Source organism: Grammomys surdaster, unplaced genomic scaffold (genome assembly GCF_004785775.1).
Source record: "Grammomys surdaster isolate TR1022 unplaced genomic scaffold, NIH_TR_1.0 1164, whole genome shotgun sequence".
NCBI lineage: Eukaryota > Metazoa > Chordata > Mammalia > Rodentia > Muridae > Grammomys > Grammomys surdaster.
This window is the reverse complement of record NW_021605583.1, coordinates 901,547-923,640: the sequence shown is the minus strand read 5'-3', so window position 1 is coordinate 923,640 and position 22,094 is coordinate 901,547. Positions and strand designations below refer to the sequence as shown.

General features: G+C 43.8%; 1 non-coding gene across 1 annotated transcript; it reads right to left on the bottom strand.

The window, feature by feature from the left end:
* Positions 1 to 10,476: 10,476 nt before the first annotated feature.
* LOC114635160 lies at positions 10,477 to 10,620 on the bottom strand. The gene has a single exon (XR_003713416.1). It is a non-coding gene; the product is annotated as a small nucleolar RNA SNORA48 (small nucleolar RNA).
* Between the last annotated feature and the right edge of the window lie 11,474 nt (positions 10,621 to 22,094).

Below are 22,094 nucleotides of genomic sequence, written 5' to 3'. Positions count from 1 at the left end.
GAGTCTTGAACTTGTAATCTTTCTGCCTCAACCTACTAAATAGTCTTTTTCCAATGTTTCATAATAAATGTTAAATAGTTATCTATTGATCAATGACAATGGCTCTAAGGTAAAGACTAAGTATGCCTAATAGTATGCAATTCTTGACCATTGAATAAACTTTTTAAAAAATAGCTAAAACAACATACCATTAAGGCAATCACAGAAACCTGAACATAAATTAGATATTTGAAAAACTATGGTATCCTCCTTAAATCTCCTGAGTATGATAATTAAAATGTAATTATTTAGAGGAATAGCCATAGTAAATGTGGCAAAAATAATACCAATTTGTATGAAAGTTATATGAATGTTTATTTACTGTAATTTTCCCAAGGCCATATTTCAAAATTTTTCAAAATAAAATATCAGTGAAAATTCTGTACTTAAAAAAAACTATGTTTTTTTTTTTAATTCTAAGTGTGTCTAATTCTCCAGGCAAAGTATCTTTAGCATCTGTCTATCATGTTCTCGCTGCGGCTGGCTCACAGCCTCTGTCACAGCCAGGATCCCTGGAAACGGTAGCATCATGGTTTGCAAGGCCTCTCTCTCTTTCTTCCTCCTCCAAAATCTCTCTCCTAAATAAGAATTTTGTGAAGACTCAACTCTGCGCAATTTTTTTTCAATAGATCCAAGTTATCCCGGGGCTAAATTCAACCTCTCTAGTCTCACTGTTGCTTCTGTAATGAACTTGTATTTAAAACTGCTGCCCTGACAGACATCCATCTCCGGGGAAGACTGCAGAAACCACAGAATTAACTTATTTGCTGCTTAATTTGACATGTCCCCTCCCTCGAAACATGATTCTGCTGCTGAATTCTATATATTCACAACACCAACATCCACCACCATGCACGCATGGCCTCTCTGACTCAGCCTAGGTTCTGCCCACTCTTAATCCACTTTGTGACCTCAATTCCTTAAGCCTACTGTGCCCCACCCACCCTTTCACCTTAGGCCCTCATCATCTCTGAGCTTGAACCTATGAACAACCTACCAATTTGTCTTTGCCCGGTGTTCCAGGTTCCGAGTTAAATGACTACCAATGGAGGGAAGTGAAGAAGGAAGGCCCTGGCTCCATTTCCTCTTCTCATGGGGACAAATACATCTTAGTGAGAAAATGTCACAGAACTCATTAGCTCTTCACCAAGGTTCCCAGAAGCTCAGTGTAACAAATGCCAAAAATATTGAAAGGCAGAAAGTCTTTATGTCCTGTCTAATTCCCAATGTAGAAACTAGAGATTGGATACATGGTGGAAAAAAAATCCTTTAAACCATAACTGGTCATAATGTGCCTGATATTCCTGATGCTCGTATGCACATGGCAAGCCAAGCTACCTGGAGATATCTGTGGCTGTGGTGGACGAAGCAGATGTTCTAGAGCAAGGATTGGCAAACTGTGGCTGTCAGGTCAAATACAGTTTATGGTTTGATTATGTAGCCTACTAGGTGAAGACACCTTTGAAACTTTCATATCCAAGAAAGATCCAAAACCTTACATGGCCTAAAAAATCTAAAATAGTTACCAGCATAAATTATGGAAGAAAGTTTAAAATTATACAACCTGAATTTGAATGCTATGATTGTCCATCGATAACTAAGCAGCTATAGACAGTCACTTAACCCTCATCTGTCTTTATTTTTTTAAATGTATGCATATATTCATGGGTGTGTAGCTTAGGTGTGGGTGCCCTCTGAGGTCAGAGGAAGGTGTGAGATACCCTGGAGTGGTGTTGGTGGTAAGCTACTTGACATGGGTGCTGGGAAATGAATCCAAGAGCAGTCAGAGCTCTTAACCTTTGAGTAGTCTCTCCAGCCTCCCTTGTTCATCCCCTGCTCATCCTGGTTTTCTCGCTTGCACATGTAGATGAACGAAACATCTACACTTGGGATACTGCAAAAAGTTCAGTGAATTTGTGTTTATAATTTATTTAGTGCAATACTTGATAGACAAGTGCTTCACAATTGATATTTATAATTACACTAGAGGGAACATGTTACTTTAAACCACTATGCTTGCCTTTTCAAAAATATAGAATCCATATTAAAAAGGGTAGAATTTTCTCTATGGCTCCCTTCCCCTGGCTGAGATTAATGGAAGAAGATGGAGAAAAAAAAATGGAAATTTCAAAACGCTTGCCAATTTTTCTAGACTGCCAAAGAGGAATGTTGGAATATACAGTCTACTATTTAGTAGGGCATATCAACGAATCTTTGCATATATAAGCAGGGCTTCAGAGCCAAGTAGGGTAGGGAATATAAAGATAAGACAATCTATACAATGAAAAAAAATGGAAAAATCAAGGGAGAAGCAGGCTTCTTATTCATGAGGGCAGATAGAATATATAATCTCTCTCTCTGCTGAACACAGAGAAACAGTAAAAGTAACATAAATAATAATGTCTTTCAAGATAGTAGAAAATAAACATATATACACTCTTGTTCAAAGACAAAGAACAGAATTTTCAACAGAGTGCAAAATGGAAAGAAATGCATCCTTAAAAGGAAGAAGCAGAAATTGTCACACCATATACCATATAGGGAAGTGAGGGTGGTATACATAGGTCCAAGATTGTTATCCATCAGCTAGTGGAACACTGTAGCTATAGATACTAACAGGAATCGATCACAAAAATATGAACCCAACCAAATCTTCCTCTGTGTGACCCAGATTCTGCACCCTTTGTTGGCAAAAGTAGCCATTCAGTAGATGTACTAATTGAACAATATACAGCAGAGAGACAGGGAGAAAGGGAAGGCAAAGAAGAGGGTACAGTTTGCTTTTAAAAGTCTTTTTTAGCAATAATAGTCCTGAGAGTAGTAGATGTCAAAACAACAAAAAACACAGCCCTCTCTTCAAAGGAGATGAGAGAGAATTTTTTTTCTGGAGCCAAATATGAGTGACCATGGTTTGGGAACACAGATTCAGGTTAGGCCAAATTCCAATGTGGTAAGAGTTCTGAAATTCTTATAGTAACAGAACAAAGAAAGTTATAAATCAAGGTACTTTCCAAAAACATTAGTGGGGAAATTAAGTAGGTGGCTACAGCAAAATAGAGAAATCTCAACAACAGGACTGGAATGCTATCTGATGACACTCTTAGCCTTTGGGTTGGTGGAAACTAGGTTTTGTCAAGTTAATATACTCCAAAGGTTTTATCTGTTAGTCACAATGTATAAGGTCAGACACAGTGGTAGGTAAGGAATGGTTATTTACAGAACTAAAGATAGCCAAAGACAATTGTAATTAGACTTAGGACCTGCAGCATCCCAACCTCTCTCCAATCTTTGAAGTTCTAATCAGTCAAGCTGCCTTACAGAAGACTCAGTGGAAGGAGCAAACTCTTTCTGGGAACTTTGGTTCATATAGGCAAGGCAAAAAGCCCACTGAGGACTAGGGAGATAACTCAGTCTGTAAAGTACTGACTTTGCAGGTATAAGGATCTGAGTCTGCTCCACAGAACCATGTGAAAGCCAGACTGATGGTGTGTGCCTTTTAATCCTGCTGATACAGAGCTGCAAGATGGAGACAGACAGATCTCTAGAAACTCTCTGGCCAGCTAGTTTTGCCTGCTTGATGAAGTTCCATGTCAATGAGAGATCTGTCTTAAACAAAAGGAAGAAGACGACTGAAGGTCCTATGACTTTCACACATGCACACACCCACACACACCCACACCCACACTCAAATTCTCACATCCACAAACACACATACACTCTCATACCACACACAACTACAAAATTGCACACTCACACAGACACATTCACACACACTCACACACACACACCACACAACCACACAATAACACACACTCACATACGAAACACACTGTAACACACATACAAAAACATACAAATTCAGACATACACACTACTCACACACACCCTCACACACTCACACAAGTACATGCAGACATTCACACACTTATACACTCACACAAGCAAACACACACGCACACATACATACATACAATACATATACACACACTCACACACACAAAAACACACTCACATACTCATACTCTCACACACATTCACATACTAACATACACACTCATACACACACTCCCACACACATATGCATACATATACACATACACTCACATTCACACACACACAAACATGAAAAGGAAGTCTCAAGTTCAGGATTGGCAATAGCATCATTGTTCTGTGGGGTGTTATTATCTACAACAAGAGAGTGGGTGAACTGTTAACCACGTGAACAAACAAGCAAATACATCCCAAGGTAATGTAAACTTTGATCAAACATCGTCTGTGGTCAGTATAATATACTTTACAAATATAATGTACCTGAGAAAAAGAGTTCCATAGAGTCAACAGACAGCACTCCTAGCTGCTATGGGCATATGGAAGGGACTCAAGGGGAGCCCACATTGTCATCAGCAGGCACACACACAAAAAGCTGTTTGCACAACAGAAAGAGGAAATTAAAGGGACTCCCTACCAGTCATCACCGCTGTTTCCTTTTGTGTCCTGGGGGCAAGACTGAGATGAAGATGAGGTGAGTAGAGCTCTGGCATCTGTGAGAAAGTGGTAAGAGGAGGCGACTTCCTGATGCTGACCAGCATAAGGATTTAGATGCTGACCTCCATCTCTTTCTATGGTTCAGTTTTAATGAAAAATGTCTTCCTACTAAGAAGTCTAGTAGATGAGGCCACTATCCATAAGCCAGTAGTCACCTCACAGAGATGCAGAGAACAGACAGACATCAATCTTCCTAATTTCCATGTAGGACCACCAGCCCCTTCTACTAAAAGGACACTGCACTAGAATCTGCCCTGCATACTCATGTAGAAAGGTCTCAGGCTACACATGCCCAGGTAACCCAATTCCTACTCATTTGTATCATACCAAGCTATCAGTAAACCAGAGCGTGTGGCTTCTTCATTCATAGGAAGCAATAACAGGGGACAGTTATAACCACAACCCCTGAGAGCACATCTGTGCTCAGTGGGGAACCATGCCACCATCTCATGGAAGGGGGAAATAGTTCTAGGGAGATACCATGACCCAGATATACCATGTCTAGGTATACGCAGTCACTTGTGACATGGCCAAGAGTATATCAGTCAAAACACGATAGTCTAAGCAGAATACTAAAAGTTGAGGCAAGTGTCCCAATTTGAAGGTCACTGGATAGGAAGTGTTCTCTTCACTTACAGAAGGATCACCTCTTTGTTCTGGTCAGTCCTTTAACTGATTGGATAAGGCTTCCTCATTGTAGAGAGGCCAGTTAGCTTACTTGACTCCCAACTTAAACATAAAACTCATCCAAAAAAAAACACTGTCAGAGTCATACGCAGAATCATGTACATATGAACCAGCATCTAAGCATTTTGTGACCAGTCAAGCCAGCATATAATATTAGCTGTCACAGTAGGAAAAACAATATTAATTAGCTCTCTCCAGTAAACAATGAAGCTCAAAGCACCATAGTTCCAATGAGCATTGTGCTTTTTAGTTAGCTTTTTTTTTTTTTTCGTTTCCCATAGCTCTGACGAAGGACCCAAGACACCTTAAGGGAAGAAGGGTTCGTTTGACTCTCATAATGTCCAGGGATTTCAGTTGAACAGGCAGCAGATCTCAGAAGCAGCTGGAGGTATAGCCTTCCAAGTAACCTGTCCTGGGGACTTAGGTACTTTAGCTAAGCCCCACCTCCCAACGATTTCACAGCCTCTCCCAAACTACCAGCATTAAACATTGACCAGATGTTCAAACACATGAGCCTATGGGAGACATTTTACAGCCTAACTCTAATATCATACAAGGAATTGAAGGATAAAAATCGTTAGGTTTCTAGTGAATGTCTCCTCTGAAGAGACTCATTCCGTTCTCCACTTGAAAGAAGTCATGAATAAGTAAAAATCTAATTATGCATATCCTAACCTAGGCTCTAGAATTCTCAGGCCTTCTTCCATTGGCAAGGCATAAAGAAATGCCATACTAATATGAGACACACTGAAATAGCCAATATATGGCTTGGCCAATGTCAAGCAATCCTAAAAGGTCTTAACCAAACCAATCACACCCTGAGTGAACTCTGCTTGTGTTACAGGTAAACAAATAATAGCTGATAATGTCAGCCAATTAAGGCTCTGGGGCAGAAGAAGAGTGAATTCATAGTATTCTTTCTGCATGCCCCTACCCCAAGAGATGCTGATGATTAGAAGAGATCTGGTGTGTGAATAGGGAGAAAAACAAAAACAAACCACATAGACCAACATCATAGACAGAAATGATCCTGACCTTTAAGAGATCCAGATCCATGAGGACAAGAGATTGAAACGCCCGTTGCTATTACTCGCCGATGTGTCAGAGGCACCATAGTGACTCATGCCTTGAATTAAAGACTTCTAGATGCTGCTCAGTTACACTTCTCATACCCAGACGATAAAAGAAACCAGCCACTTAGAGGCCATGTGAAAGGTAAAGGAAAAAGATGCCTTCTCCAGCTGAGATGCTGGGCCAGACTTCCTCCCTGGTGGCTCTGAAAAGATCTTATGCATAATCCCCTCCGTGTGTGTGTGTGTGTGTGTGTGTGTGTGTGTGTGTGTGTGTGTGTATGTGCTTGTGTGTGCTTGTGTGTGTGCCTGTGTATATTTGTGTGGGGGTGTGGGGGTGTCCGTATATGCTTATTGTGTGTGTATGCTTGTGTGTGTGTCTGTGTATGTTTGTATGTATGTATATGTACACAAGTTTTCAAACATATATGCATGTATATGTTTGTGTAATCTGTGTGTGGAAGCTAAAAGACAACTTTAGTGTTGCTTCTCATGTATCTTATTCCTTTCTCTTGACTCACAGTTTCTCAGCGACCCGGAGATCTCCAAGTATGTTCCCAGGCTAGCCAGTAAGCCCCAAGGATCTGCCTACTTCTGCCTCTGGCACAGCAAGCACATGCCACTGGCGCCTCCACCACTGCTTCTCTTATATTTTAGTGTGGGTTCTGGTGCCTGAATCCAGATCCTCATGCCTTCAAAGCAAGCTGTTTACCAACCAGGCCATCTCCTCTGCCCTGTATAACTCTCTAATTGAGCAGCCTGCTTCAGTGATCATGGTGGATGATTACCACTGTTGTAATTGCTTTCCAATACCCTTTGAAAACCCTAGAACTCAGAGCATCCAAAGGAAGCAGCCTGGGGAAAAGGAAAATTTGAGAGATGGATACAACCTACTGTGTATAAGACAGTAGTGTAAGTTTGCCATATTGTTTTTAAGATGGGCAATTTCTTTAAATAATTATGGAAATAAACTGGATGGGTGACAATCTTAAGAAGGACAGGTAACTATCATGTTATCTGAGATTCATTATGGAAGTCAGTCTTCAAGTTGACACCAACGATCCTAGCCTTCTGATCTCCTGTATCATACATATGTCCTCCTGTATAATATATCATCATGTGGGACAGGGATGATGTCCAATGCTAGCTAATAGAAGACACTGTTATCTCTTGGATGAGTGAAAATGGCTGCCACTTCATAAGGACACTCATTCTGCCCTATGGAGAAGCTTATTGCCAAGAAACTGAGAATCTCTGCCATCAGGACCAGCATCCTGGCTGTGGCTACAACCTCTGGGCAGTGCCTCCTCCAGTCCTCCCTAAGTTCTAACTAACATCTTGAGGATCTCTAAGCCAGAATACTTCAACCAAACTGCTCCCAACTTTCTGGCCCACAGAAACTGTGAGAGATTAAAACATGTAAAGAATGGGCAGCTGTGGATATCCACTCAAGACCTGTGCAAATCAGGCTGGTCGATAGTCTAGCATGGATGGCAGAGGATGGTTGATAGTCTAGCATGGATGGCGGAGGACAACACAAGCCCCACTTCCAGCTGAGGAGGTAGTGATGATAGCTTCTAGGGAAGGGAGAGACCAGTTTGGTTTGGTTTGGTTTGGTTTGGTTTGGTTTGGTTTGGTTTGCTTTGCTTTGCTTTGCTTTGCTTTGCTTTGCTTTGCTTTGCTTTGCTTTGCTTTGCTTTGCTTTGCTTTGCGTTAAGGATAGGTTTCTAGAAGGTTCCTAATAGGTTGGCAATGCTCCATCGGATTCCCCTATACATATTCACCAACTGGGCTCAGTGGAATACTTTTACAAAAACTAACATGAAGTTTAGAAGGACTTTGGGGAGATGAGGAGGGAATTGAAAAGGGAAGTGGAGGGTATATGGTTGGAATACATTGTTTCCATGTATGAAATTCTCAAAGTGCAATTTTAAATACTATATATGCATCAAAACATGTCCATTGTCGTTGTTATTTTTCAACTTTTTATTCTTTGTGAGTTTCACATCATGCACCCCAGTCCTGCTCACCAGCCCGTCCCCTCATGACCCTGTTACTTCCCTACCCCAAAATAAAAAACATGCAAGCCAACAACAACCAAACCAAACCAACGCATAGAAAACATCTCATCATGGAAGCTGTAATATGTCACTGTGTCCCACAGTATATCCCTCTGTCTACACATCTTCACTTGCAAATATTCATTGCAATAAATCATTGGTCTGGTTTGAGATCTCTGGCTTCTATGACACCATCAACATTGGATCTTCACTGGGACTCCACCAAGTTATCCTGTTGTTGCCCTGTGTCATGGAGATCTTGCAGCTTTGGATCAGCAGAACTGAGCCTTTCACATGTCCCAACCATTTGTAGATGATATAGATTTGGGGGCAGACCAACTCAGTGCCCTGTGGCACGGGAGATATTTAGAATACGGCACCTGGTCTGGCTTGTTCCCGGGCAGCCATCATATTCCCGCTGTTTCCACTCTGTCTGCGGCTCCGGCTATCTAGAAACACTGGCCCTGGCACCCACGAGACGCCAGTGTGGCGGCTGGCTCTACCAACCAACCACGCTGCCTCCGCAGAGCTTGGGTGAGCCCCTGATAATACCTGCCATTCTCACGGTACTCCGTAAAAAGGAGACTCTTAAAGCTTAATGATTATCCAAAGAATGTATGTATTTAGAAATGCTCAATTAACAAGATGCCCACACAATTAGAATTGTTACTCAATATCTAATTTTTTTTGATAGAAGTTGCTACCCAGGACTGCTTTCGACGCATCCGTCTTCCTCCATGGTCGATCACCTCCTTTCTTCTCCTCCCCTTCCTCTCCTTCTCTCCTCCCAACTCCTCACTCCGCCTACCTTTCATACTGCCCAATCACTAAGCTTTATTGCAAATGTAGTGGGAAAATATCCCACGACACCCTGGATCTGGGCATGGGTGGTGAGCTGACCATCATCCTGGCTCTTCCTCACCTGCACCAGGAGGGCAGATTCTCCAGCGGTGCTCTGACTAGGCCACCCAGTGCTACCATTGGCAGGAGACAAGATCAACTCTCTTGCTCTCATGCCCTTAGGGTTGGCTCACCCATACCCATGCTCCAGAGCCGGCTCCACTGCGATGCTCAGTCAGGATGCAGGGCTCACTCTCCCAAGTGCCGCAGCCTTTGAGGGACTAGGCCAGCTCTTCTGCTCTCTCACCCTCTCAGGGATGGTTCATCCATGCCTTTGCTACCAGGGCCAGCTCCACTATGTTGCACAGGCAAGATGCAGGGTCCCATTCTCCCAAGTGCTGTAGCCAGTGAGGGGGCAGGGCTAGCTCTCCCACGCTCATGCCCTAGGGCCCAGCTCTCCCTTAACTACAAAAGGTGTAGAGGAGTGAGGGAGAACATCACCCAGCAACCACCTCACAACAGACCAGTGTCAGGGCCAGCTCTCCCACATTTAAGCCCTCTGGTTGGCACACCCACACCACTGCCACCAGAGACAGCTCTAGTGTGCTGCCTGTTTGAGATGCAGGGCCTACTCTCCAGAGTGGTACCATTGGTGAGAGAGGGCGCCAGCTCCCCAGAGGCAGAGAGGCTGCAGCCAGTGAGAAGCTGGGCCAGTTCTGAACAGTCTCTGAACATCGAAGTGGTCCCCAAAGGCTGCCCCACCAGGAACATTCCCATGTTCTCTAGTGGTAATATGAATCACAAACATCAACACCAACCCTTGCCACTACATAGCCATGGACCCAGACATGGCCCTCAGCTGCAGCTCAGGCTGGGACCTCACCTTAGTTCTAGGTGCCAGGGCTGCCCACTCTCAACAGGCTACTCCTCTCCACCCGTGAGTTCAGTTCCATCTCTCTCTCTAATGCTCAGGTTGCCCACCTTCTCTCTCTCTTCCATCTGACCACCACATACTTGTACATTGTGGTGGCTCCTGCTGCAAGCTGGCCATGTGTCTGGCAGGCCCCTGGGCGACATCCTTTGGCCCCACTAAGTAACATGGCCGAAAGTGGCTGTCTATGGGCCTGTGCCTCACTGAAGAGCAGGCCTGTGGTTAGCATGGCAGACTGAATGTCTGTTTTTCTTCTCCTGTGCTGTGCTGCCTGAACTTGATTTGAATTGATTTGATTTTTTTTTTTTGAGTCCTAGGCATAAGACAGCTTTGGCTACCAAATCAGGCATCAGGCTAGGATGAATAAAAGACTGCCAGCTGCTATGCCCCTGACTGATAATAAGAACACCACCACCAAGTAGTTATCTCTTTGCCCATTGCTGGGGGTGAGGGGTGGCAAATTGCTATTTTAAGCTTCGAAGTTTTCAGCCATTTTGCTCCCCAGCAGTAGAGAGATAACTAAAGCAGCAAAGAGAGAAAGCAAGTCACTTATGAGCAAAACGCAGGAGGTGAGATGTGTGAAATGTAGCTAATGAGGAAGGAAGTGGCTTGTGAGTTGTAGGAAGACCTCAGAAGGCATGCTAGCTATAAATAATAAATTAGCCATCTGCAAGGCATGCTAATGAAATAAGGAACAAGCAGGACATAAGGTGAAACAAGTGTAGAGAAGACAGACTATGATCATGTCACCTCTGGGCTGAAACCTTGTCACACACCCCCAAATCAGCTACCTGTTGTGAGCATCCGTATAGTCTCAGTTTGGCCCCACATGCTCTGGACAGGAAGTCGACCTAGCATCCCTGAATGTCAAGAAAGGAAATTGTCAGGAGGTAGCTGACATCGTTCTGATAATGACAACCTTCCTGTCAGAGAGCAACTGTATGTACTGCCTGGGGACCTTCCTGCTTTAGACCTTCTTGCATCAGCAGAGAGCAAGGATGCAGCAGATTCAAGGAGTGTGGTCCTGCTTGCCTACTTCCTAAGCTAACCTACTAAGAGCTAACCTACTGGCCTCTGTCTCCTTGCCCCTGCTGTGTGCTTAAAACAGATAGGGTGAACTGAGCTCCTCCGTTCTGTTCTAAAACTCCAAAAGTCACTTCCTTAGTATAGAACTTACAAGCTACCTGCCACTGCATGTGACAGGGACTTTAGGGAAGTCACCTCACAACTCTGAGTATCAGGTTTCTTATTGAAAAAAAAAAAGGCCTAATACTGAATGCTCAGCAGACCTATAGAATATGCTCATGAGAAGGCACGGCCATGGTCAGGTACAGCTAGACAGCTGTCCCAACATGGTTTTCCCCACATTTGTGTCTCTCTGTGCCTACCTGTCTCTTACCTTGGCTACATCATCTGTTAAAAGTTGAATACCCACCTTACAGAATTCCTATGAACAAACAGCATTTCTGAAATCATCTGCCCTAGGAACAATGCCAGGCAATGGTTCATTTTCAATTTCTATTTTCCTTCCCTACAAACACTGGAGCAGCTGCCTCTGTGCTACCATTTCCAAATTGTAGGCAGTCCCCCCCACCCCTGCCCTCCAACTCAGGGTACTCCCTCATCAGCTCCCAACTCCCTATTGCTTTGAAGGTTAGAGCTTTGTTCCTTCTGTAGGGAATTGCTGCTCACCCCTGCAGGAAGAAACTAAATAACTTAAGTTCACTCTAAGACACAAATGACTAACAATAGGGCCTTACTCAAAGAGGAACAGGAGGGAGGAGACAGAGGAGAGTGTTGAGGGAGAAGGGCACTCAGAGGTGAAAGGGGAAGACCTCCAGGGGTAAACCTCCTCCATGTAGAACTGAACATGGACATTTGGACATTCAGAGGCCCCAGAGTCTAGCCAGAACTGACCCAGATAGCCCACTGCCTCAGAAAGACCTGCCATCCTCTCACAGTCTCTCCCTCAGGAAGCTATCTTCTTGCTGAAGATCAAACCCCTCAAGGGTTCAGGGCAACAGGCAAATTTCAAAGCTTGTAGCTGGATATGGTGCTGCAAACCTGTAATCCCAATACACAGAATTGCTTCAGCTTTAAAGCCAGGCAAGGCTACAGAGTACCACCCCCCAAAACAAACAAACAAACAAACAAACAAACAAACCCAAGACTAGAGCCTGCATCCTATCAAGCAGAGTTGAGATCAGTTAGGTGGCTTATCTCCAGGGTAATTAGCCCCTCCACCTTCACCTTGCTCCTTCTTGGTCTCAGGACTACAAAAAGGACTCGTTTTTTTGTTTTGTTTTGTTTTGTTTTTGTTTTTTTGTTTTGTTTTGTTTTTTAACTCAAACCAACAATAACTCTGCACTGTTTCAAGGTGTAACCCTAGAGCTCAGAGCAGTCTGGTGATAGAGGGAGCTGTTATACTGTAATGAAAACACACCAAGTCAAGAGTTGATAAATGTTTAGAGCCCTTGGTTGTTGGACACAGGGGCTTGCTATGTAGCTCAGGCTGCCCTGGAGTTCACAATCCTCCCACACAGCCTCTGTGCTGGGTGCTGGGAGGGGAAGTGTATATACTATCACGAGAGTCGAAAGGTTTGAAAAGTTTTGATTTCACAATTGAGTTGGACCCCATAGTAATCTGTCCCTGGACCAAGGATGTGAGCCTCTTCAGAGTCACCAAGGCACTCTGAAGAATGATTTCTCTGGAAGCTAGCGGGGTACACCTCCCTAGCCCTCCACTCAGAAGAAAGAGATCTAGTCTCCCTGGCTGGAGGAGCCATTTTGTAAGGGTGTGAGTCATTCTGTGTCATTCTAAATCAATATTTCCTTTGTTGTCTAATACTATCCTTGGAATCTTGACTTTATTTTCTTATAGTCCCTTTTCCCCCAGAGTTGTATGAACTCCAAACCTTATAAAACCTGGTTCTACTGCCCAAGGCCTTCAGAGGGTTATTCAATTAATAGGTTAAATGAAGTGGACACAAAAAAATGTGATTGGTTTGCAAAAAGCTAAACACTGTTGGACACAGGTAATTATGAAAGGAGTGCTGGGCTCCCTCCCTGCTAACCCAGGTAAGAGTGGGTCTGAGACATGGTTTGAACCTGACTGTGCTCTGCAGCCAGGCTCCAACCAGCTAGCCTGGGCCAGAATCCTTGGCTAGCCTGGGCCAGAATCCTTGGCTAGCCTGGGCCAGAATCCTTAGTGACAGTAATGTTGTTCTTTGAATAAGCATCCAATTCAGCTTTCTAGGAGGGCCCCAGCCTAGCCTTACTTTTGACATGAGGCAGATTCCCCTTCTCTAAACCACTGTTTATATTTTAGCCAAGTGTCCTACATAAATCTCAGATCCAACTACCAGACTCTCTGGCTGCTAAAGAGAAGACAAAGACCAACAAGAAAATGGCCTAATAAGGAGTGTTCATAAAAGAGTTGGGGTGTCTCTGTGTAAAAGGCTATTCCAGGGGCAATTCCACACAACCCTACTGTGAGATTCCAGTATTGGAGGCCAGGAGAGCACTGAAAGCAGCTTCAGGGGGAAATCAAGGTTGTTTCAGAGACCCATGGCTCAAATCAGGGGAGCAGGGCTGTGAAATGCACATTCAGTTCAAGTCAGAGTCAGAGAACTTCCTGAAGGCCCTGTTCCACAGCGCTAGCTAGGAAATAACGTAGATTTTATTTCAGTTCAAATCTCTCCTCAATATGACTTCGTTTCCTCCCTCTCCCCCTGCCCTTCACCCCTCCCTCTTCCCTTTCTTTCTATAAGGAAAATAGAACGCAACTTTGTAATGGCTTTGTGGTTCCATAAATTAATATTAGGGTTTGGTTCAGAGCTCAGCATAGTTATGTGGTAAATTGTGGTTTGGGGCTCATGATCTGGATAAGGTCCCTGATTTGAAGGCTTGGAAGCTTGCAGAGCGGCGGCTAGAAAAGGCTCGGAAGAAACCTTTTGCTTGTAGGAGGAGGCAACAGCGGAATCGAGCTGGACCTATGCTGACTGAACTCTCCAGCCACTGCTTCGGGGTTGGATGCCACTGTTTTTTTTTTCTGCCGTAGACTTGCATAGTCTAGCTCAGCGTAACTGTTATTTTTAAATAACAATTAGAAAGAGTGAAAGTAATCTTTGGGGAATGCAGGAAGGGAGAAAGTATCTTTATATTTAGACATTCTGGACTTGATTATAAATCCTGGAGCGTGGCCGCTCTGCTGGGAATTGCTTCTCTAGGCAACCGCTATCTACATGATTAACCAACTACTGCCATCTAGTGGATTTGGAGGCCTTTGCCGCCCTAACTCCTAAAGGATAAGAAGCCTGCATCGATTTAAAAGAGAAGCCATACTTAATTGGGCCCACAGATCTTAGGGTGGCCCACTGGTAGGGATTAAGGATCAGCCACTCTTGAATATTTCCCCCTGCGCAACGACTATGTCTTGACATTGATTAAATTAAAAAAAAAAAAACAAACACGAAACACCAGTCGGTTATCAATGGGAGTTTATTTGGCAACTGAACCAAAATCACCATTTACTGTGGGTGACCGTCTTGCCTACCAACTCCAGTTTCCCACTGAGGCTAGTAAATGGGGTCGTTATGGACCCTTGGCATGACCAGAATGACTGGAAGAAGCCCTTAGCAGGGAGGAAAACAAAATCAAAGTCCTTGTAGCAGCCATTTTCAAACGAACTGTGCTATTCTGTCTAAGAAGCCCCAGGTTTCAGCCTCCAGGCACTAGATAGATATAGGGCCTCCTATAGATGGGATAAAAGTGACTGGGGATTGAACCCCAGAACTTCAGCTGTGGTAGAATTCAAGATCACTTGCAATGGCTGCTCTGAAGGTAGATGCGAAAATATTCAGAGAAAGAGCTTAAGAGATAAGCCAAATAAACAACACTAGGAGTGTGCAGTTTCCATCTAAAGCTGAATAGGTCATACACACACACACACACACACACACACACACACACACACCCTCTCCCCAGATCTCAGTCCTCTCATCTGGAAAATGAAGGCTCTGTTTAATGACCCTTCTAAGTACTTCTAGATGAAGTTGTATATGCTAACATTTTGCTCAAGTTTTGGAAAACCTCCAGGTCTGAGGGGTTGAACTGGGGGATCTTTTACTCAGGGCACCTCGGGAGGAACACTTCCTACAGAAAGTGAGACATTTCACTTGAATGAGAACTTGAACAAACACAGAATGAGTTGTGTCATCATTGGTTGTTACGGGTAGATCTAGGGGAAAGGGAGTGAGTGTACTGCATCTCCTCCAACCTTTGAGTCACCGTGTGACCTTAGCAGGTCCTTTACACACTAATGCTGGCTTTCCAAAGCTAAAAAAAAAAGAAAAAAAAGAAAGAAAGAAAGAAAGAAAAAGAAGAGTCCGCGATAGCTTTTATCTCACCCTCTTAAGGGTAGGGGTGTTTAAACAAGTAGAAGGGCTTCCTTGAAAACCACAACGGCTGGTAGCACACACTTACAACCTAAGCACTCAAGAGGCTGAGGCAAGATTATGAGAGTTCGAGCCCATTCTGAGTCACACTGCAAAAGTACCTTAAAAAAAAAAAAAGCTGGGCTAGAAAGGTATCTCGGTGGGCAGCAGTGTTTGTTGTGCAAGCATGAGGATCTGAGTTCAAATCTCCAGCACCCATGTAAAAGAGCCAGGCAGGTACATGTGCCTGTAACCTTAGCATTGGAAGAAACAGGCAAATCCAGGAGTCTGCTGGTCAGTCAGCCACGTCAAAATGACAGCTTCTGGTTCAGTGAGAGACTGAGAGTTGCTGTCTCAAGAGAATGAGACAAACAACTGTAGAAGAAACTCACATACTCATTCATGTGCACACACTACATATATACAACTCACATGGACTCTACACACATACAAGTGTATATGACACACGCACTACACACACACACAGTAAGAGTTCAGAATGAGTTTAGAATGTTACTTTGTGTCCAGCTTAGGTCAAACCTATTTAATATAAATCTCTTTCAAATAATACCCATCAAACAAAGAGCCATACAGACTCATTATTATTATCTGAGGATAATAATAATAAACTAGGTCTTCAGTGGTAAGGTACAGGTCCTTCTTCAGCCTGTTTCTTTCTGGCCTTAGAGGTTGAGTGGTTACAGTTGACCATGAGGTGGAGAGGAGGTAGCCAGGGAGCCCCAGGCACACTGCTTTTCCATGGATGGTGAGGAGAGGAGCGGGTCTTGGTTCCTACCTGATCCTGTCTTCCCTTTCACTGTCAGCCTCTCCATGCAAGCTGTGGACATCGCCCCACAAGCCGTGATTCATAATTGTCAATAACATTTGTGTCATTCTGATGCTCTAACTCTATTACATTAATTGCTTCCCTCTCTACACGTTATTTTAAGGTGAACATTAATTGATTCCCAACTGTAATCACAATTATGGTGAGTTACCCTGATTAATGGCAGATGTGATTAATAGACAAGAGGTCCAATTGCTTCTTCTTACTCAGGAAGAGATGATATACGTTACAGCTCCGTGGTAGACTGCATTTCCCTCGGAGTCTAGAGCTAATGCACAGCTGTCAATCACGGAATCTCACTGTTGCTTCTGCTCAGTTGGCTGGAGTAAATCCTACCTAGTCTGCCTAATTCTCTCTACCCACTGACCTACAAGCTCACATAGGGAACTCTCCTGTTCCAGACCTGTAGAGTTCCAGAAAGAAAACAGAGTTGCTAGTCTGTTGCCTACAGTTACAAATTCTGAAGCCTGAGTCCTGACATGGCTAAGATGGGCAAGATGATGATAGATACACCACATGCTTCAGGCCAGACCCAGGAAAGACATTAGAAGCAAAGGGGGAAAAATATACTACATATCCATGTACCCAGGTGCTTAAGAGCATCATAAGTAACACACAGTGTTTGAAACATGGGATGGACATGTATTGCCTTCTGTTGCGGGCCTTTACTGACCCAGATCATGAGGAGTCTGTTCTCTCACTGTTTCTGGACTCCATTCTACCTCTGCCTAGCTTTCTTTACCTTGAAGATCCCCTTGCTAAACCTGTCATTTCATCTGAGCTCACTTGTTTTGTGTCCTGCTCTGTGAGTGTCTACCTGGGAGATGGGTCATCTAATAAATGTACCAACTGATGCAAGACCAGATGCTGAGGAATAGATTCTCCCTATGGTCTTTGTGACAGGGCCTTGTCTTCTCCTCTTCATGACTCCTTCCACTTCAGTCAAGCATCCTTCTCAGAATCCTCTCCAAGCAGATGTACCCATCCACCCACTTTTAAATTTGTTTTATTTACATTCCAAATGTTGCTCCCCTCTCCAGCCCCCCCCTCCAAGAGTTCTTCACCTCATTCCCTCTCCCCTTTGCCTCTGAGAGGGTGCTCCCCTATACACCCCATCACCCACCCACCCCCACCTCACACTACTGCCTCCCCTTCCCTTGGGGTTTCAAGTTTCTACAGGATTCCTCTTCCACTGAAGCCAGACAAGGCAGTCCTCTGCTACATATGTGCCAGAGGTCATGGACCAGCCCGTGTATGCTCTTTGGTTGATTGCTTAGTCTCCGGGACCTCCCAGGGGTCTGGGTTAGTTGATACTGTTGGTCTTCCTATGGAGTTGCCATCCCATTCAGCTCCTTCATTCCTTCCCCTAACTCTTCCATAGGGGAAGACCTGAGTCCAATGGTTGTCTGTAAGTATCGGCATGAGTCTTAGTCTAATGCTGGTAGAGCCTCTCTCAGAGGACAGCCATGCTAGGCTCCTATCTTCTACCATCTTCATGGTTGAATTTATCTTGATTTTCAGAGGTTTCTGTCCTCTGGCTGAGGAAGATGAGTCTTTACAATGTAATAAGGGTCTTCCATATTTCACAGCATTCTCTAAGGTAATATTTGGGTAATGTCGTAGGCAACAGCTTTTCAGATAGCCCCCGCTCCAGTTGTTCAGGACCCACATGAATATCAAGCTGTACATCTGCTGCTTATATGCAGGAGGCCTATGTCCAGTCATTGTATGTCCTTTTGTTGGTAGTTCAGACTCTAAGAGCCCCAAGGGTCCAAGTTAGTTGACCCTGTTAGTCTTCCTGTGGAGTTCCTATCCCCTTTGGGACCTGTAATCCTTCCTCTCATTCTTCCATAAGAATCCCCACACTCCACTCACTCCCTGTTTATACACCAGTCAGAAATGTGCTGTCAGCTATTCACCTGTGAGTCCTGTGGCCTTGTCTGCACAAGAGAAGCTACCAAGATTTGGGGTGACTGAAGGGCTCCTATGAGAGTGTCCATGGGAAGTTCATGTTTGCAGCCCATCGCACGGTCAGCCATTGGGGGATCTCAAGTTTCATATCTATGTTTTCTAAGGACAGGAGTAACTTGTCTCTGCCATGTGTCTAATTAAAGAAAAAATCTACTCATCTTCTAGGATTTTGCTTAAATATAAGAGCTTTCCAATCTGTTCAGGCAGAATGAGCTTTTCTACCACAAGCTAGAAAGAAATTACTGGGACCCTATAGTCTTTAATGAAGTTTGTACCTGTCCAAATACAACCAGCAACAAGGGTCCAGTCCCAAGTCCCTGATCCCCGGCCCAGAACTAACTCTACCTCCAAGAAGGAATCCTTTTGCATTCACAAAGGCTCTGTCCTTAGCCATCCAACCTCTGGCTAAGTCAGGCCCAGAATGCATTGCTTCCTACAGAGGCATGCAGGCCTGCTCAGTGCAGTCTGTTCTCATACTGTAAACACGATGCTAGTTGTACAACCCCTGGCCATGACCTCAGCTTCTTCACTTTTCCCTAAATCCTCCATTACCCCCACAGCATTTGCATTTTTGTTGTTTTGTAGATTTTACTGAATATCTTAGGGACAGAAGGAAAGTTTGGCATTTCACACATGGTAGAACACAACCTCATCAATGCAAAGCAGATGCCTCGGCTATAGACCTCCCTTGAGGACCACAAACAGCTCTATCTTAATTAGGGTTTCTATTGCAATGATGAAACTCTGTGACCAAAAAGAAAGTTGAAGAGGAAAGGGTTGACTTGGCTTACACTTCCATATCACTGCTCATAATCAAAGGAAGTCAGGACAAAAACTCAAGCAGGACAGGAACCTGGAGGCAAGAGCTGATAAAAAAGGCTGTGGAGGGGTGCTGCTTACTGGCTTGCTCCCTTGCTAAACCTGCTTTCATACAAAATGCAGGATTACCAGCCTAGGGATGGAACCGCCCACAGTGGGCTCCCTGCCCCCCCCACATTGATCACTAATTGAGAAAGTGCCTCACAGCTGGATCTTATAGAGGTATTTCCTCACTTAGGCTCTTTCCTCTCTGATGACTCTAGCTTGTATCAAGTTGACACAAAAACATCTAGTACAAGTTTCTCTCCTTTTAGGCCTACCCTTTAAACAGTACTTCCTGGATCCTGACCCACACCTTTTTTCTCCTAGATCTTCTTCTTCCTTCCCACAACTGATCATCCACAGATTCTCTTCCAGTAAAGTTTCACAAACAAATTTCAATACCAGAATGCCCTGTTTCTCTACTTTACTGTTGTCTTCCATGTAAAACCTCTAGACTAGCAACTGTGACTTTTAAAAAAATCCCCTATGTTAAAATGTGTAAAATGAGCTACTAATTAAGACGTGAGTTTCATGCTTGCCACCCCTGACTGCCTGAGACTCAATCTCAGGCTCCCTCACTTACTGGTCATGGAACTTTAGGCAAATCACTTATCCTTTCTGAGCCTCAGTTCTTTGTCCACAAAGTAGAGCCAATAATTTATACCAATCTCAGGGAGCTATTGTTTAGATTGAACAAAATGAAGTATGTATTTGATAGAGATGTTAGGTTTTATGGATGGACTACTAGTATGTATGTATGTATGTATGTATGTATGTGTGTATGTGTGTATGTGTGTATGTGTGTATGTGTGTGTATGTATGGTGTGTGTATGTATGTATGTTGTTCTAATACTAAACAGGACTGTACTCTCCAACATAATAAGCAGTTACCATCATGTACGAAGCAGTACTAGGTTCACCTGGCTTTTCAACCACAATAACTAATAACAGTATTCAAATGCCTTCTTGTGGATAAGCATACCATACAGGTACTTACATGTAAGACATGGAAACTGCTTTATCCCAATCAAGAGCTCAAACCTCTCTCACACATGCCAGTTTAACTCCAGCACTGTACATTGTAAGGATCTGTGGTTGCTGAGTCTCCCATCAGCCTGAGGGCCTTGCTGCTCTTAATTGGTAATTGGTTCAGTTCCAAAACAGCTCAGCCCTTCCAGGCAGAAGAAGCTGCAGGCTAGGTCCTGATGGACAGAAAAGAGATGTGTGTGGGCATGGGTACATGTAAATATTTAACTGCCTCAGAAGAACTGAAGCTCAGAGCTATGGATGCAGCTCAAATATTATGTTGCAAGTGGAGCCATCAGCAAGAGCCTAGCTCTAAAGCTGCCACAGAGACTGAAAGCACATATCAAGTCAACAGATTTTGTTCAGCAACTAGCTGGTGGCTATCAAAAATGATGCTGTCTTGCTCTGGTAGAACTATGTAACAATATATTAGTTTTGCTGTGACCAAATACACGATGGAGACAATTTAAAGGGGAAGAAGTTTTATTTTGACTTGTGGTTTCTTAGAGTTTAGTCCATGATCTCTTGGGAAGGACATTTTTATAACTAGAGCACATGATGAATGGAAGGCAATTCTTCACTTTAACAGGAAACAGAGAAAATGTAATATAGGAAGTAACCAGGGAAGATAGAGCCCTCAAGGTCTCAATTCCCAGTAACCTGTTACCACATCACCTCCTGCCTTTCACCATCTTTGAATGATGTCACATAATATGAATCCATCAAGGACTTGATCCATTCCTTAGTTTGGAACCCTTGTGACTTAATCCTTTTTGAAAAACTGGCAGAGATACAGCCAGAGATGTTCCATACTCCAATCAGGATTACAATGAAAATTAACTGCGCCCCCATCACACCCATAGCCCCTGAGATTTCTTTCTTGCCCCTCTAGCATCAGCTGGGGTCAGGTGGTGTTGGAATCAACTGGATGCCAACATATTCTACATGTCTCCTATATCTGTGAACCCACAGGCTGTTCTACGAATGTCTCCTTCATGGCCATAGCAGAGGGGAAAGCCTGAGCCTACTCTTGCCACTCTCTGCTTTACCATAATCACTAGTATACCATTGACTCAAACAGGAAGATGGTCAAATCTCACGTTTGCCCTTTAGGGCAAGAAGGTGCATTCCATCTGAAAAAAAAAGGAAGGAAGGAAGGAAGGAAGGAAGGGAGGGAGGGAGGGAGGGAGGGAGGGAGGGGGGGAGGGAGGGAGGAAGAAGAGCTCTGGGGAGTAGAAGACCATATAGCGTCACCAATGAGATGATGCAGTGATGTAGCATGCTCTAAATTTAAATTCAGGGCCAAATAGAGCCACCTCTGAGGCCAACAGTTAGCCAAAACCAAAGTTGGCTTAGCAGTGTGAGGGTGGTTATTGTTGCTTGTACTCTTTCTAGAGTGAGCCTGGCAAAGAAGCCAAACAAGAACTCAGAGAACTTGTTCTGATTCATACCTGGGATTTCCACCTGTGTATTAATAATAATAATATTCAGAGCACACCTTCAGGTCCTCAGCAGAGTAAGTGCTTCCTTTACTAAAATCATCTGCCTTATCCTTTCCATAATTATCTTAGATGTTCTTTGTTTTTAAGATTTTATTTATTTTTTATTTGTGTGTGTGTGTGTATGTGTGTGTGTGTGTTTGTGTGTGTGTGTGTGTGTGTACCTGCATGAATTTATGTGCACCATGTGTGTGCAGGTGCTCAAAGAGACCAGAAGGCAGCACTGTTGTTACTGGCTGTTGTTGCTTCCTGGTGTGGGTTCTAGAAACACAAGTGAACCAGG